Source organism: Rhipicephalus sanguineus, chromosome 11 (assembly GCF_013339695.2).
Source record: "Rhipicephalus sanguineus isolate Rsan-2018 chromosome 11, BIME_Rsan_1.4, whole genome shotgun sequence".
NCBI classification, from domain to species: Eukaryota; Metazoa; Arthropoda; class Arachnida; order Ixodida; family Ixodidae; genus Rhipicephalus; species Rhipicephalus sanguineus.
In genome coordinates this window covers 62,426,098-62,444,654 of record NC_051186.1, presented here as the reverse complement: position 1 = coordinate 62,444,654, position 18,557 = coordinate 62,426,098, and the positions used below count along the sequence as shown (strand labels likewise).

Genomic DNA, 18,557 nt, shown 5'->3' with positions numbered 1-18,557 from the left:
ACTTTTGAATACTTTGGCGAGTCAAATTGCACTAAGAAAAGCGGGAAGAAGGAGGCAGTGTTTCCTAGAGTTCCACTTTCTCATAAGTGTGCGCTTATACGAAGTGAATACTTATATAAAACAGACTAACACAGGAAATGACAAGCACATAAATGATTGCGTTTGATCAATCAAGGAGAGTTTTATTTCACTACATGCACCCACAAGTTTCATTCAGAAAACCAGGAGAGGAACATATTCGGACATTTTCATCCATGCACAGTGAAATTGCTCTGACAGGCACACAACCATAAATATCCTAAAACAGACATGACGATTAGTTCATGACGATTAGCTTGGGAATTAAGTGTACAGACCACACAATCTATTGTCCGCGCCGTTTTTTCACATTAAGCCGTCCGAGCCGTTTTTTACATTAAGCGCATGTGTTCCAATACTCGCTTCACACGGTAAAATAACGAGCTGAGCGGACAGCGGCCATGTTAAGCCTCATTACAATTCCCACGTCGCCACCAAAATAGACAGGTTCGCGAAGGCGGCAGTAGAGACAGATACGCTGCAGCCTACTTTGCTGTGCAATAAAGATGGTCGCTGAGCAGAATGGTTGGATCTTACCTGCATCCTCGTATGCCCATAAGTAGACGCTCTACTGCGGACTTAGTGAAAGCTGCGTTCAGTTTTTCATAGAATCAAACGCGAAATAAGTCAAAAAGTAACAATTGTGTTTGTTTATCAGCATTCTCTTGAGGACGTCAGGTAGCGTCATATCGCACAGACGTCATGCAGGCGCGTTCCATTACGCGAACGACTAGGGCTTGATGCTGTCTCCTAAACTGTCAGCTTAGACTGTCTACGATGCTGGCTAGAATCGGAACATACCCAGAATATAGACCTAACATATTAAATTCTCAAAATTTCCGATGATCAAACTTATGCGCAGTGGGCATGGTCGGAAGCGAACTCCTTAGAAAGTAGCAATGAGGTTGGACCGTTGAATTCGCAGTGCGTGGATATGTGAAGATGGGGAGATGCAGGCGTTCCCACTTGCTCATAATGTTACACCTGGGTTCAGAATTTTGATAAATATTAATTTCTGTTGGCTGTCTGCAGTAGTATTGTCCTGCTTGTGGCTCAAGCACTTTGAATTTGTTGTGTAGCAATCACTGGAATTTAGCTTCTATCAATACTACATTATGACGTTCAGAACAAAGCTTGTTAACAAATAAACATATGTTCGCACAGTGTTCACTGAGCTGAAAAATGTTCTGCTATACTTTACGGGACACTGTGCTGAAACATTAAATTTTCTTACGCCTATAAACGATTCCCGAGGAACCAGCTTTTCATTAATTGCGCCACCGTGCGTTCATTCTTAAAGTGAATGAAAAGAAAGCGTGAAAGTATAACCGTAAATTTTTCCATGAAAATGCCAGCTCAACGGCTGAGTCTTACTTCACCATCACCCTGTCTACGCCCACTTCAGGGCAAAGGCCTCTCCCATGTTCCGCCAATCAACCCGGTCCTGTGCTTTCTGCTGCCACGTTATACCTACAAACTTCTTAATCTCACCTACCCACCTAATTTTCTGCCTCCCCCTCACGCGTCTGCCATCTCTTGGAATTCAGTCAGTTACCCTTAATGACCACCGGTTATCCTGCCTACGTGCTACGTGCCCGGCCCATATCCATTTCTTCTTCATTTCAACTATGATGTCTTTAACCCCCGTTTGTTCCCTGACCCACTCTGCTCTCTTCCTGTCTCTTAAGGTTACACCTATCATTTTCCTTTCCATCGCTCGCTGCGTCGTCCTCAATTTAAGTTTAACCCTCTTTGTAAGTCTCCAGGTTTCTGCTCCGTAGGTAAGTACCGGTAAGATGCAGCTGTTATATACCTTCCTCTTGAGGGATAGTGGTAGATTGCCATTCATCTTACTTACTTATGGACTAAAAAATAAGCATATTCCCTAACCTTAAGCCTCCTATTACTAATACCAGCATCTAAACTAGAAGTCGTCTTCTAGTATGATTTTCAGTTTTCTCTTAGTAGGATGCTGGCGCAACATAGCCACAGCTGCTTTCTCGCCATGAAAAACCAAATGAACTAACTAACCAAATAACTAACATTTCAATGTTTTGTTTTTAGTACTTTCAGCGTATTGGCTCAAATTTTTTTTTTATTCTTACCATGCGAAGATTCTGACGCAATAACAGAATATAAAAACTCTTTTACTGATCAAGAATTATGCAGGCCCTTGCAGACCCTGTCAAAATCAATAACATCACGGCAAGTTAGTGCTGGAACTTTAGCTCGACGCTAAGATTTGTATTATTGCTTCTTCATGGCTTACTAAAAAATTGTCGTTGCCAGAGTTGCACATTTTGTGGTGTCCTTGATAACTTAGCAAAATAAGTGAAATACTATTTTGTCTTTCCTTTATGTTGAATTTTTCTGCGATTTATGTGTTGTAGACATATATGCACTCGAGGAATTGTTGATATTAGCTGATTTGTAGCTGATTCGATTCAGAAGTGGCGAGATCAACACCCTTTCACATTGAGCAGACTCATCCATGTCAACCAACTGATGTACTAGTTTCTAACTGTTCGATAGTTGATATACCGGGCGTCAGGATTTTACAAATGGGATAAACTGAGCTATCGATTTACAGCAAGCTCACGCAGCTGCCTTTACTCGCGACATCCACCTGCCCAGTTATCTGCCCTGGAAACAACCGGGCCTGTACCAACATCACACTTAATTTCAGTATAGAGTGTTCCGTACATTAATGCCATAATTCAACATTCCCGTAAACTTGATCCGAAGGTTGTAGGTGCGGTCCCTACCGACGCAAGTTGTTTTGACGCCTGCTTTAATTTCTTTCCATTTTCTATAGTTACCGCGGTATTGTCAGAAACTATAAATTATGTTCCCTATGCCTTCCTTCGCTTTATTGTACGTTGGTTGCATTAGGTGGTGTCTCGCGCACCTTTATTGTTCCATATAAGTCGATTTGCTATTTACTGAAGGACAGTCTCGTTGTCGACATTGTCGTCTATGCAGATATTCACGTTCCATACTTTTTTTTTTTAAATGCGAGGCGAACAGTATTACCCCACTATGTTAGTTAGTTCATTTGGTTTTTCATGGCGAGAAAGCAGCTGTGGCTATGTTGCGCCAGCATCCTACTAAGAGAAAACTGAAAATCATACAAGCCTTATTTTCCTCACTCCTCACACAGCTACATCTTCTGGTAACTGTTACTACATATTAAGCTGTAACCGATTGACACCTTTTATATCAGATTTTCTGGGCATTGAGATATGTATAAGTGGAAGTTCAGTATTCAGACAATACTGCGAGCAGCATACTGAAGAAGTAAACAGCAGAGATTTTCAGTGAGAAACGCAGCAGTGCCACATGGGGAACAGTATCACATCCGTGAGCATACGCAATCCACCGCTGAATGATATGACCTACAGTTCAATTCTTCGTTCTCGTGTACTGAATTAAAAGAAACTTTTCTTCGTTCCACAAGGCACTATACTCAACAGGTAGGTCCTGTCCACAAGAGTAGTCTTGAAGTCCTGTGGTGGGCCGGTCATCCTGAGAAAAAGAATAAAAATGTTTTCAAAAGCCAATGTAGGAAGGAGCGAAAAATTGGTTAATATCAAGTTGAAGATAAAGTTCTTTTTGAGTCATCTAGAGATTCAATAGCGTAGAACAAAGTGATGTCGAATGTTACACGCGCATTACCTCAACGTGCATGCTACTTTATGTTGTACACGAAGATTTAACTAATTCTTCCGAGATACTTTTGAAATCACTGAAAGCAACGTAACCAACTGGGCACCATAGGATGAGGTCGCTGTGATCCATTGCTCATTTAGCACCGCTTATTAGCGACACGGCACAACGAAGTTGCGGGAACTTACCCCGTAAATGGTAATAATAGCGACGTCGATACTGCACGCCACGTCGAGGACGTTATTGCTGCCCTTTTTACACAGTGTTTCTCGTCGGCAGCGTCTCGGTGCACACACGGGTGCTGTGGTCCTTCAGCCTGACTATCGTTGTCCGTGGTTCACTGTTATTTTCTGGTGGCTCTTCTGGCGGGCTGGATAAACCGCCCGGCTGGAAGCGACGGCAAGTGGTTGCCACCAGTAGGAGGATGATGGCCGCGAATAGCACGAACACAACCTGTTAACGAACGAACACATTATGATCCCAACAGGGGAAGCACGAAGGTCCATGCGTCGTCACATCTCACTCATGCCATCGTTCCTACGGTACAATAGCTTAAGAAAGTGGACTTATTTGTTGGCCTATGGCGGGTTTGGAGAAATGCACACTCAAACGCAGAATATTAATTCCCATATAGTATCATCTCTACCAGCTTGCATTAACCAAGCTTATTAAAAACCAAACAAAACTTAAACAGGCAAAAATGTGCGGTTTAGAGACCTATGCAGTGATCGGCCACTTCACTTCTTCCTCCAGCAATAAAATGTGTGATTTTAAATTAGATATACGCCAGAAATGTGATTATAAAATACAAAAGAACAACTCCCTACCTAATATTAGCGGTGGCACCCGATTGAGCAAGCTATCAGGAAGGTGCAGTGGACATTTTGCGTACAAATGTACCGTAATAATACACGAGAGTATAGGTATTGTGCGACACTTTAACATTATTTAGTGGTACTCAAGTAAGCCATCATGTATGTAAACAACATTAAAAAGAAAAGATCAACCAACTATTCCTCCGTGATGCCATCTAAAGTGCCAAAACTTCGCGCTTCAGTAGCGTTTTTCGCATTCATTTCTTGTCATAATGCCGCAGGCGTGCATCATTGACTGAACGCGTTGTACATGTTTCGTTTACAAAAATATTTCCCGGGAAACTGGATCATTCTGCCTTAAAGTGACTCTCCCCTCAATCTCCTGTCTTTTCACAGTGATTTCAGTTGCGTAGGCAGGAATTTTTCAGTATTTTCAGTATGTACGAACCCCATTTTAGCACCTGTAGTATTGTCCTGAAGCAGAAATTGTGACTTTCATGTAAACAGAACGTTTTTCCTTCTCAGCTGCCTGGTACTTCCCACGTGAAGGAAATTAGATGGTCTCTAACAGTGCGAATTACAACGTTAGATGTGGCTTTTTAATTAGAGGCAATATCAATAGTTAAGACTGCCTTAAACTTATGCATTCATTCCTGCTCCTAAATGTAAAGTGCAGGGCGCCCTTCGCTCCGAGATGGCAATATAGGTTTATACTTGTGCATCATAACATGACGGCGTGATTTCGGCACACTATTCTTAAGCTCGCTTTATGACACAGTACCTAGGAGTCTTTGGGAATTTGTCTAGATAAAGATCCTCATATTGTTAGTGCTTTCCGCTATGTTATTCAAAAGCATGCAAAAGAAATAACAGCAGCGAGTGTCACTAACAGTAATACATTCATCGTGTTCCATGCGAAAAGAAATTTTTTCTTCTGAGCTCGCTGCTATTTTACAAAGAAGAAAATTACGCCCCGCCACGGTGGTCTAGTGGCTATGGCACTCGGCTGCTGACCCCAAGGTCGCGAGATCGAATCCCGGCCGCAGCGGCTGCATTTTCGATGGAGGCGAAAATGTTTGAGGCCCGTGTACTTAGCTTTAGGTGCACGTTAAAGAACCCCAGGTGGTCGAAATTTCCGGAGCCCTCCACTACGGCGTCTCTCATAATCATAGTGTGGTTTTGGGACGTTAAACCCAAGATATTATTATTATTAAAGAAGAAAATTACGCGATTGCTGCAAATATGTATTATAACACTGCATGTGGTTTAATAATATTAGGCAAACTTAAAAGATAAAACCGCCTAAGTACACTCCACCGAGCTGCTAAATGTAAAATGCAGGACGCCTTTAGATCCGTCCTGGCAAATTAGATTCACACTGATCCATGATATACTTCATAAGTTCAGGGCAAAGTTCTAACACACTGTTTTTAAGTTTCCTGGCTAGCAACTTGCAAGTACCCAGGAGCTAGCGGGAATCTGTACATAAAACGTCCTAATATTATTTTGGCGTTCCGCTATTTTGCTTAAAAGCACGCGAATGAATAGCAGCAGCGTGTGTTGTCAGCAGTAATACATGCATGATATCAGGGAACACACATACGCTGACATAAACGACCGCATCGATTGGTTGGTCGAGTCTGGTGTGGTGTGTCCGACGCACGCCATGGTGGCGAAATGGAAAGTTGCTCAGCGGCATCGAACGTCCGCAAGAAAGCGCACCTGCAATAAAAGCAGTGGACAAAGGTTACTTTTCCAAGTACCCATATGAGTAACATATATCCAAAGTCTGCCTCGCCTTCTCAAAACATGCCAAGGTTCTGCCGCAAAACAAAATGTAGAATTTATTTTTTTTTTCACACAAAGATATATTTGAAAAGTTCCCTCCACGGAGCCGAATAAAAGTTGTTTTCATTCATTCATTCATTCCACGGATTTACGCTTGAAGCATAAGACTTGCAAGGGCCATTAAATAGCTTCAAGGAAGATAATATTGGCTAGATTGGATGCTATTGGCTAATATATTGCAAACTATCGTTGGCCTAATACTGGACAGGGTTTGTAATGGATGGCTTTTGTTGGCGTGCTGCTGTGATACTCTCTAAGGAGAAAAGATTATGTGTTAATATTTTCGGCGTGTCCTGACTGGACACGTATATTGCTCTCATTAAGGAGACACTTGAACTCTCTCTTGGTACCACGACTCTCCGACGACAGTATAATGACACGCAAAAAGAATTCAAGTGTCTCTTGAAAGAGAGTCATACACGTGGCATGTCAGGACGTGAAAAAAAAAGTTAAACGACAGTTTTTCTTAGAGCGTACACACGAATCCCTGTGCAGCAAGCGCTAGATGAAACCAAACGCTGTCACCGAACGCTAACTAAAACGATAAAACGCTAAAAGATGTAGCCGTGAGGAAGGGCGCATGTCAGATACCTTACGGCTGCACACCCCATACAGAGACTTTTTCCTTGATTTACACGCGCCTTTAAAATTTGTCATCTCTTTTTATGTTTCCTATTCAATACTTTTTTGTTCGGTAATAAACTTCCGTGCTTTTGTCCCATCCTTTTTTCCGAAACAGGAAGCCGTCATGCCCGTTCCTGTGAAAGTGGCTGGACCTCTTGCGTCTTCCCCCTCTCTACAGCCCTGCGTTTGTGTTCGCACCAAATAACATTAATCACCAGCTGGGAACACTGCGGGGTATTTTCCGGGGAGATGCCTTACACATTCTAGTGCCTCGTTCAGCCCTTGAACATCTGTTTAAAGGCTCCTGACAACCCGCATGAAAGGAACGCCCCCTACCAAAACTAAAAAAAAAAAAACTGTTAGTAATGTCACGCACATGATTAGTCGCTGCACAGCATTAGTGGCTTTCACGGCACAAACATTTTGTCGCCAGGCTAAGGGCCCAGCAGGAAGGCTTGATGACGCTTTCCGCAGAAAGCTGAATTTTTATTACCTTTTTTATAAGTAACTTGCTATAGCGCGTGCAAAGTCCTGGTAGAGTAAATACCCAAGAGAGAACACAGTTCTTGCTAAATCATTTTGTTATGAAAGGCTACGACGTTACAATTATAACGAAAACAAAGCTATGGAGATCGAAAGTAGTCTCACTCGAATTGCCCTCTGTAAATTTCGTAGCATTGGAATCGTGAAGAGTACATGTGAAATTTAGATTATGGATTTTCTTATACACGTATATGTGCTTAGCAGGGCTTCATTTACGTGTACATCAAACAAGCACCATTCTTATAGTACCTGTGAACCACAGTGCAGCTAGCGAGACGAGGACAATAAGAAGATGAACGAACAAGGCGCTGACTTACGACTAGGATTATTTTCTTCGCAAACGCGCATATGTAAGCGGCATTGAAGAAGAAATAAAAAAAAAACGCATGATAAGTCAGCAAAACATGAAACCAAGCCATTGACCGTTATTGATCCGGGCTTTGTTATTAGCTTCACTATGTCTGAGTGAGTGCGCTGTGGTTCAACATGCATTACTAGCTCACCCAAGTTTTTTTACAATACTAATCTTAGAGCGCTGTTGTTTCTTACGCAAATCGCTATTTTCTGGTGAACGTTCATAAAACAACGGGTAATTCATGTAATATGGAGTTCATTAGCATTGTTAGAGCTATACACAACCATGTTTTACAAAGCTATTTTTCGATGTAATTCACTTTTTTCACAGAATAACTGGTATTTCATGTGTCAGTAGCACAACCAATTTGTGCTATCTACAACAAACTTTTGTTAGTCACAGCTGACTCGATCGTGCCGCTAATAACTTGGATCTGTATACTAATCTATTTTTGACGGCCTGAGAACTGGCGTAATTCTTGTTGTTTTTCAATGCAGTGCTTTTCACTTATTTCAGAAGCAACGAACTGATTGTTTCCTGTGCGCTTTAGACATCGCGATTTCTCTCGACTTAGACGAGATGTTAAGAAAGGGAAAATAGAAAACCACCCGTTTGTAGCACGAAGCTAGAGTGTACTAGAACACTCTTCTAGTACACTGTAACGAAGCCACAAGGAAATCCGTATGGATTTCCTTGTGGCTTCGTGCTACAAACGGGTGGTTGTCTATTTTCTCTTTCTTAACCCTTCCGCCACCTTGCGGGATTCCGCAGAACTGATTTGCAATTAGACGAGATGTATTGGAGCGTAAAAATTGCGACAATGCCACCATAATTTTATTCCAATCTCTCAATACCTTGTTTACAGCTTCTTTCAACGCAAGCATGCGCAAAAATCCTCATCTCCTGAACGGTCCAGTGAGCCGGCATTCTCGTTTGCAAGAGCTTCACAATGTATTCCTCCATGACAAATAGTAATTACGTCCTTTGCTCTGACAGGTTACCGTTATCTCAAAGACTGACAAGAAGCGCTGAACTCGTGTAATGGAGACTGGTTTAGTTGCGAAAATACGACGGAGTGAAAGCGGAACGCCAGGATGGAATATCTGCGCAGGCGTCGCTGATTCGTCCGCCGCTTCCTCTTGCATTAAGGCGGCTCGTGGGCGGTGTAGTAGCATGCACCAGATTGTAAATATTATTGATCCTTAGCGAAGGGCAGTTGGGAGAATGGTGTCACAGACGCACTGAAAGGTTTCGGGCACGTTGTAATGCAAGAAAAGCACTCATGCAAAAACTGGTCCAATCTGTCCTGCATTTACGACTAGCCAACATGACACACATCGACAAGCAGTCATATTCTTATCCGTAGTGCCTAAAACTTAGGCTTCATATGGCAACAGTGTGCAACGTCTTGTTACGGGGTGAAGTTTTGTCATTGTGTGACGTCACGTTGCAGAAAGGTGGTGTTGGTGCTGTCCGAAGACCCGCAAATTGGTACTACCAGTGAAGGGGCCCGACGATACTGTTGTTTTCAGTCGTGTTTCTACAGGCTAAGCGCACTGCATCTCTTTCTGCTTGTGCTCCAAGTAGAGAGCAAAGGAGTTAACGTTACTGGGATGACAGAGAGATATAAGCAGTGTAGGCATCACACGAAAATATTTACAAATTGCGGAGGGCCAATCACGAACGTAGAACAGAAGAGATTCGAATAGTAGAGAAGAATCCTGCTGTTACGTCCCTCACTGTTGCGTTTTCCCGGCTGTTACGTCCGGTTCTTGCAGTGAGAGCTCCCATAGGATATAATGTATTGGCAACCCCGCTGTTACGTCGCAAATGCGGGACCGTTCCCGTATCATACGTCGCGAAGTGCGCTCTGATCCATCCGAGCAACCGCGGAAGAGAGCGGCTATGTTGACTTTTCATGCGGCTTGGCTTGGCTTGGCTTGGCCGTAATATTAGCCGCATGAGTGGCGCAACACGCCTAACGTACGTTCGGTCGCCCCGAACAGAAGCATAACCTTCGAAATTCGTATTGCAAAGAAGGCGTCTATGATGAATGGGCTTGAGACTTGTTTTTAGCGCTCACGAAGGTAAGGCATTTGAGTGTGGCATTTGTTATGGTTTCCGCCGTGGCGTTGGCGTGGACTCATCATCATCGTTATTTGCCGGAGGAGCTCGTACAATTGGCGGTCAGGCTGTTCGCGCTGGTCGCGTTGGATGTGCTTAGTTCTTTGACGCCTGCAACTCTTGGTACCAAGATAATCAAACACGTTGATTGCATTTCTGTGGATCACGCTGTTCTCAGCTCCACCGTTCAATCCGTCGACTAGATCGTGGTTGAGTGCGGCATTGAGTGCACCAGTGACGAAGCTAGACATTGGTGGAACAAGGGTCACTTTCTTAGACGATCGCTTTCGGGAGTACTTTAACTTTCGCGAGGCGTTCGACTGTATGCGGAGAGCCACGGCGGTCCTACACTATGCGAACAACGCTACATTGTTGTTCGAAGACGGCAACGCATCCGATGACAATCCCGCGAAAGTATGGCCAAAAGTGATCGCTGCCCAGGTATCGGCCGTGGTGGCACTATATTTTTTCGAAGGATGTGACACTGCAGGTGCTCGAAAAACTTTTCGTGCTGTTTGGGCGTGATTAAATGCACCAGTAAATGCTGCATGGTTTTTTTCAAGCGTAAGTATTGAAATAAAACTCTGTGCCACTAAATATTTCTTCGTTTTTCCCGTCCTTCAGCTGTTGCGTTTCCCGGCTGTTATTTCCTACGGACCCTTCAAGAACGCATCAGCGGGGTTATTCTGCCATTCGCAACCAGTCGCAAGACTTCTGATTTCATTCCATGAAATGTACTCTATTTGTTCTTGTGAATTTCCTCGCTTTTATTGCACGTGAGGCGACTATTCTGTATTCTTCAATGTCGCCTGTTTGGCACACACAACACCTGCGTATAATGAATATCAGGTGCTTGTTGTCACAACAAATACATGAAAAATGTGTAAGTCTGGCAAAAAGAACTGATAGCTTTGTGTGGTACTACCCAGACATTACAGAATCAGCGCAATATTAGCAATAAAATAGGCGTCAGTAGAAGAAGAGGCGTTGAGAAATCCACGTGCATCGGTAGTTCATGTGCTCAACGTGTCAACCGAAATGCTCATCCCCATGTTAAAGGTCGAAAAAAGTAGAGTAACACAACGAAAACGAAAATCGCAGGCTGATGACGGCTATCCTAAAGAAGACCTTTTCGACATACTCAACTGCATAGTACATTTTTTAGGAAAAACCTTTCCTCAAGTGTTTGAAGTGAATCTTTTTTACTCCAGATCAACTTAATTGACTCCAATATCTCTTTAATTTCGCGCGTGCACTGTAGTTTCTGCGTTTACTTCAAACATAGCAGGCGAAACTAGGGAGACATCTTTTAATCACGCTTTATCAAGGAAATCGCTTCAAGAAGAAAAAGGCACAGAGTCACCTAGGTAATGAAACCTTGCACGTGCGAAACTGTCAGCAACAAGGTTTCATTCCCGTCCCTGCGATTTTTAACATTGCGCAAGCGCTGGTGTAAAGACTTAGTTCTCGGCCCAACTTCATTAAAAGTTTTCCGCGTCAAAGACGAAACATGAGAATGCTTGCCCTCAAAACTTTTCCTTCTCTCCTAATGTTTTCAGAACAGAAATTTTGATGGTAAATTTATAGCTTACACTGCGCTTCCGTTAATACTCTCAAATTTATACACCTTCTGTGGAAAGCGATAGTAGTTCTTTGTATCAAAGTTGAAGCGCGGCTAGCAAGCGAAGTTAAAAAGAAAACACTTTATTGAATCTTGTCACGTGGAGTCTCTCAAAACGATAAAGTTTTAGTGAAACTGGAGGAATAATGATGTTTGTACGTTATAACAGCATAACTTTTTTAACCCACATAGGATTTTTTTTCTACATTTAGAAATACGGTCTCGTAGCAGCCAAGGTGCACTCTGATAGACTCCCGCCGGGTTCGGCTTTTTATGCGCAATTTATTGTTGTAATTTTGTGTGCATAAAACTCTGCGCAGACCGTTCCGATATGCTGAAATATTAGGACATACTACCACTGACGGACGCTTAAAAGTCAGCCATCGTTTAATGAAACTCGCAAGCATGCAAATACACTTACAGACAGGCTGTAAAGTACATTAGGATTTTCCAAAATCAAATAATGTTCTATGCTTTTACTGACTACAAAGCACGCTTCATCAATGACACTAAGTTATATAATGGTGGAAGCAACATCGACACGGCAGTTGCTTGTACCTGTGTTTTGGGAAGCGTACTAAATCATTTTAGCAACAAGGCAGAGGAGAAACAGCACTCGTTCTCCCCTTGCCATGCTTCCTCTGCACAAAACAACGCAATTATAGTAAGTCCATCTTCCTAAGCAAGAAGCGGGGTTGTTTTGTTCATTCTAGACACCGCCCTTTCGACGGTGCTCACGCTAAAGCAAGGTGTGTGACCGGGCTAGTTGGTATTCCATATTGACGTGAACAGCGCGTGGGATACACAAGGACGAAGAAACGACGAGGACTAGCGCTGACTTCCAACTGAAATTTATTAACACAAACATAGAAAAACGAGAACAAGTAGGCACACGTGATCACCCCTCATTTGAATTGCGCATGACGGCAGGCATGGAGAGTGAACCAAGAAACAAACAATTAATAAGCAAAAACCACAAAACCGCGAATGGACGTCAGGAGAAGCAAACGGAGTATGTCTAGGTTATCTGGCCGGATGAACTTAGCTAATCTATTTCTTTTTCAGTGAGGGCGATTGAAGGTTTGCTGATACAATTGCCTTTAGCGATGGCTGCAGCTTCAATGATTATGCGCGTGCTGTCCTGGCGATGCCTAGCTAAAATCTGTGTGTTATCAAATGCTGGAGTGCACCCGCATTGTGAACAGTGGATTGCAAGAAAACCTTCTGTCCCTCTGCGTACCTTTTGGTTATGCTCCTGCAAACGTACATTAAGGCACCTGCCCGTCTGGCCGATATAAGTCTGTCCGCATGAGAGTGGAATGCTATAAACAACGCTACTAGAGCAGTCAACGAATTTATTCTTGTGGTTAATTTTGCATGCGCTTTCATCCCGTTTTAGAGGGTTAGTCCTGACACTCAGCTCGGACAGCTTGTGCGGTGCCGAAAATACGACTGAGATACCCGCCTATTCACCTATCTTTTTTAGCTTATGAGAAATGGCATGCTTATACGGGATAACCGCCACCTTATTTCTCGCTGGTGCCTGAAGATCAGGAGACCTGCTCGACAGCTTGAACCTTTCCCGCAGCTTATCAGCAACAGAGACGAGAAGGTGGCGAGGATAGCCGGCTGCCTTCAATCTACCTATCTGCGAGAAGAAGCTGTCGTGGATGGAGTGATGGCAGGACTTGACAAGGGCGTTGTGCAAGCATGCTTGGATGATTCCCCTCTTAACAAGTTTACTATGTGCCGAAGCGTACGGCAGGAGAGGTTTTTTGGCGCGGGGCTTGCTGTCTGACTCACGCTAATTCGTGCAAATGTAACATTCACAGCACGAACAGAAAAAAAAAATATTTGTAGATGCAATATCTGGTTGTAATTAGTAAATGTCATTTTTTCGTGCTTTCGGCTTTGGCACATAAAATTGTGTCAGATCTGTTTATTGAAAGCAGGCAATGAATGTATATTACTTGATAAATTCGTGTGCGCACTTCATCATTATTCAAGAAATCTACCAAGTTGCCGTAATAGGTTATTCATTTTATTGCACTTTATCTCTGCATCTCGTTTCGCTCGTTGACATATGCAGTATATGTATAGTCTTACTTTTTTTTACAATGCACATTGCTTAATGAAGGTATGGCACTTACTCTATAGTTACTGAATGCTCAAGAGAGCTCTGTAAATCAGTTTCACGCAGGCCTGCACAGTTTCGAAGGGTTTGTGAGCGGAAAACTACCAAAAGTGGTGTGCGGTTATCTACAATTTTTTCTTCACGCCATGTATTTCAGTCCCAATGAAGAGATAAAATGGTAACTCTTCCTGTTTCTCTCATTTCCTTCGCTAGACATAATACCCGACATTCTTCAAACATTGGCCCAAACTTGCAAAACGACCATATAATTTGTGGCGGAACATCAATAGAACATATTTAAACTAAATGTTCCCACATGATTATCCTCGCGATAAAAGTCACACATGCATTTAGACTAACGTACAAGTTGTTTTTGATGTGTACAGATTGTTTTTGCTGTCTGACTTGCAAACATGTATGCTGAATGGTCTGGTTTCAGTGTATGTTTGTTTTTGTTTTATATACGCAAATTTATCGCCTGCAACTTTTCAGAATCTTTTCGTGCTCATTCTTAGGTTTATGAAAAGAGTGACACCCTTCCTTTTCCGTACGTATTTAATCCACAAATGTACAGAAATAACTGCTACCGGACTTGCGTATCTATACTTTCAGCGGAGTGTGTGCAATATACCGGCAGGTCACGAACAGCTTTTGTGCCATAAACGGACATATTAACGCCATAGCATTAAACAGCTCATTTCGCAGAAATTCTGCTGTCGGTGTCAGCGTCAGTGCCGTTCGTTGTGAGCTAAAAGTCAGCGTTGTCGGTCAAGTAAAAATCGAGATAGATGCAAATAAAAAATCAATTACACCATCTCCCACTAAAGGGAACCATGTGGGGATGCGAAGCAGCGCATGAGTCGACTTAAAATTCTGTTACTCACGGGCAGCTTCACCAATTTTAACGCGTCCTTGCAAGTTGAGCGCACCATAAATTCGCGGTAGTTGCTGTTTTTGTTACTCGTCCCGAACTCTTGTTGGAGCACGCCACGCGGGTTGATCGCGCGTCTGCAGAATCTCGTTCCGCGACGCCATCACGTGATTGCTGAGAGAGTGTAAGAGGGAGAGGCCACAGCGTCTTACCCATCCCCTTACACAGGCCCAAACGCGCTAGCGCGTGCCAGCAGGCATGGTTTTGTCTGCGTTACGCCAAGCTAGGACAGCATACGGCAGCCCGGGCCACTAAAGTGCTCTGCCCGTATCATCATCAAGGCGTTCGAAGAACAAGAGGAAGAATACTTCTCCTTGGCGCGAGCGCGCGCTCAGATGGCTATGCTAGGTGGTAGAAAGCGCACGGTCGCTAATGGAACTACGGACAGAGCCCAGCGCAAAAGCTGCTTCGCATCTAAAAATGATAAAATCTTCCCTTCGAGTGAGAATCAAACCCAAGGCTTCTGCTTGGTAAGCAGGTGTTCTATCACTGAGCCACGCCCGTGCTTGGAACGTTTCTAGAAAAAAAAAAGACCTATACGAATGTGATGCAGACCGACGACTGTCCTTAGCATGTAACATTGCGTGACAGAAGCGTAAAATCTCACCAGGCGTCGAAATACGTGTACTGCGCAATACGTGGTTGGTTTAACTGCCCACCATTTACAAAGAGCACAAGCATAATTAATCGTCCTTATCGGCAACGGCATCAACAAAGTGTACAGCTGCGCGAGTGCGCGTGTCGCCTTACGGACGCGTAGTGCGTAGGCTACTTCTTGAAATCGCAAAAAGAAAGAATTATGGCATAGTGGGAACTTCGCAACTGTAATTTGCAGAGGGAATTCTAGGACATTTAAAACCGCCAATTTTCACGTTCCTTGCCTTGCGGCGCGATTGAGGTGTCCACGTAGGAGAGAAGCCACATTAGCGATTGCGAAGGCGATCCGCACGGGGCCCAATCACGCTATCGCGTCCTGCTGTTGCTGGCGAAGCTCAAGGATCCTCCATGTTTTTATTCTTCCCGGGAAAGTAGCATGGGCAGAGCTTTCGAGAAAGGAAAGGCAAGCAAGCCATGTGACATTCACTGTCCTATATTGGAGGAAAACGTCGCAAAGGGCACAGGCATTTTATTGCGATAGCAATTATTTTTAAAGAGACACATAAAGTGAAACAACGAATTGGTTTTGATTGATAAATTGGGCTTTGATAATACAATGTCGTTAGTTTGGCGAGCCTAGCTTCATGAATAGAAGAGAAAATCAAAGTCAATGTTTCATTTTTAAATTTCACGCCGAAATCTCCACGTGTGACGCCACGAACTTCGCAGCATATTTTTCGTATTTTGGCAACATTGGCTCAACGAAATATTCTAAAACTTGGTATGTTAAGTTTATGACCCCTCAGATGTGACTGTACTTCATTTTTACTTATTAGGAACTTCGCGTGACGTAGTGGACGCCGTCAAAATCTATGACGTCACAGCATTTGGTGCAGCGATTTCAAGGTGGCGCTGCCGTTAGGATTTTCTTTTTGTGCATTTTCTAGGTTATCAAGCGTCTTCTCACGGTAAGCGCTCTGACTTTAGAATTGCGAAAGAGTAACTTAGTAATGCGTGAAAAATATTTGTTTTTCTCTATAGTGCCGCTTTAAATTACGCTATTGGGCAAACGACCGGCCTACCGCGAAAACGTGTCTAACCATGCACATCTCTGAGATGATTAATATCATTTCCAGTTAGGAAAAAGGCTGCTTCTTGGCGTAAATTATTGGCACGTCTGAAATAAGAAAAATGTAAGTAACTTTATAATATAGCTGCTTCTTTTTTAATCAGATAAAAATAAATGATGAAGTTCCCATTTCCTGGCTATGGCTACCCTTATTTGCTTCGTTAATATACAAAGGCAAAATTAAAAAATGCTAACAAAATGTATTCAGTTCGCTGAGTTCAAAAGTTCTCGCTTAATAGTGTCCGCTAATGTTTGACACAAACGTACACTAGTACCGTGCACGCACATGATGTAGCTTAGTAAACACTACTCACAAATGTCACTACCCCCTCCCCCCCAAAAATGACGCCTTGGCACTTTCATCAATGGCATCAGAATGTTTTTGACATTGTTTACAGGTATTGGGGAAGCTTCATAAAGGTTTACTTCTCTTATGAGAGAGAGAAAGAGAGATAAACATTTTAATCAAGCTGGAGATGTTTGCCTGGCTGTTCGCCTGACATGCTACCCCAGTAACACAGAGCTGATTATTTGATAAGATGCGTTCTTTTGCGCTGTTAGCTATGGGATCATGATAGCCTTTATATTTTTGATTTTCTAATTTATTGATATTTATTCAGATATTTCATTACGCATTTTGTGCTAGCTTGACCATCGATAATTTTTGAGTGCCCCTATAAATTCACGCATGAATTCATTTACGCTTACACGCTAGTATTTGAACGGTTTTCAATATTTTCAATGCCCATCGGTGCAATAAATTTGGGGGCCCTTGTAGGGCGTTCCGATATTTCTTGACATGTCTCTACGAACGATTAGACGCAAAGCGACCGTATATATAAAGTACCGCAGTAACGTGGGGTGATAACATTATGCATTCTTAGATAATTTAAAATATTTGAACTGGAATCTGAATGTCAACATTATACAAAGAAAACATGGCGTTTCTATTTCAGAAATCTTTCGCGAAAATTCTGAATTTCGCAATCTGCGGTTTCTTCAGAAATTCGCCAACAAGGACTGAACGTCCCAACACATTTTAGTCACAGTTATACCAACCCTCAGTAGAGCCTCAAGAGAAACAGATACCGCGAGAGTATTAACTGCAAATACGCAGCAATCGCTGAAACTTTGGACGTTATGTATGGCCCCGGAATAGGTTATGTTGAGCTCGCGTATGCAGATGCACGGCCGTCTGAAGCAACCTGCGGAATATTCACGCTTCCATTATGCACGACAAGACAACAAATCTCACCTGGTGTGTTTCACAAATCACGGGCTAGCAGAGGACGGCTGCGCCACTCATTTCTTTGTAGCACAGAGTTCAAACCACGTGTCACTTCGAATTCGCCAAGAATGAACGGATCGTCAAACTCACAAGGAACTATATCCGAGAGAAAGTTCTGAGACAACGCCTCACAATTATAAGTCACAAGAACAGAGAACACGGGCGACAAGTTTTGCTACACTTTCGATTTGTCAAAATCAACACAGTTTTCACTGCACGCAGAGTGCACCCCTCTGTTTTCGAACTTGGCAGTCCCCACGCAACGTGGTGCACCAAAGTCCGACGGAGCCGTGGAGTCTACAGATGCTTGTCGTTGCTTTCAATTCAACACGCTCTTTGAAATCACGGTCGAAATCAGCGCAATACCGGGGAGTCACCGCAACAGTGGGCGCCACTTCTTTTTCTTTTTTTTTCCTTCGGGGAACCCACAGCGACCACTCCGCGCACACTCTGCTCGCGTCAACGAACGGGACACATACTAAGCAAGCGCCTTCCCGACACTGACGCCACAATAGGGAGAATGTAGATGGCGCCACTGCGGCTGAAAATGCTGGAGCGCGCGAGAGAGGAGACATGAGGCGGCGGTAAGGTAGCGAGAGGAAGATAGAAATGAAGGAGGGAAGACGGGAGCTAAAAAAAAATAAAGCTGGCGGGATACCTCCTAGCGATCGAAGGAGGCGCAACAACAGTTTGTGTGGTCCGATACAAGACCGTACGTGGTCGGTCGCTTGGGGGAAAAGCTCTGGCTATTTTCATTTTATTTTTATTTTCATAAAAGTGAGCGACATGAATTTTTTCTCTTTC

The 18,557-nt window shown here is 43.3% G+C and overlaps 1 long non-coding RNA gene across 1 annotated transcript; it reads right to left on the bottom strand.

Annotated features, from left to right (window-relative positions):
• Positions 1-202: 202 nt before the first annotated feature.
• On the bottom strand, positions 203-18,227 carry LOC119373625 (uncharacterized). Its single transcript, XR_005179922.2, has 5 exons — positions 17,721-18,227; positions 6,163-6,281; positions 3,933-4,197; positions 2,118-3,603; positions 203-2,016 (listed from the first exon to the last, which is right to left on the bottom strand). It is a non-coding gene; the product is annotated as an uncharacterized LOC119373625 (long non-coding RNA).
• Positions 18,228-18,557: the final 330 nt, after the last annotated feature.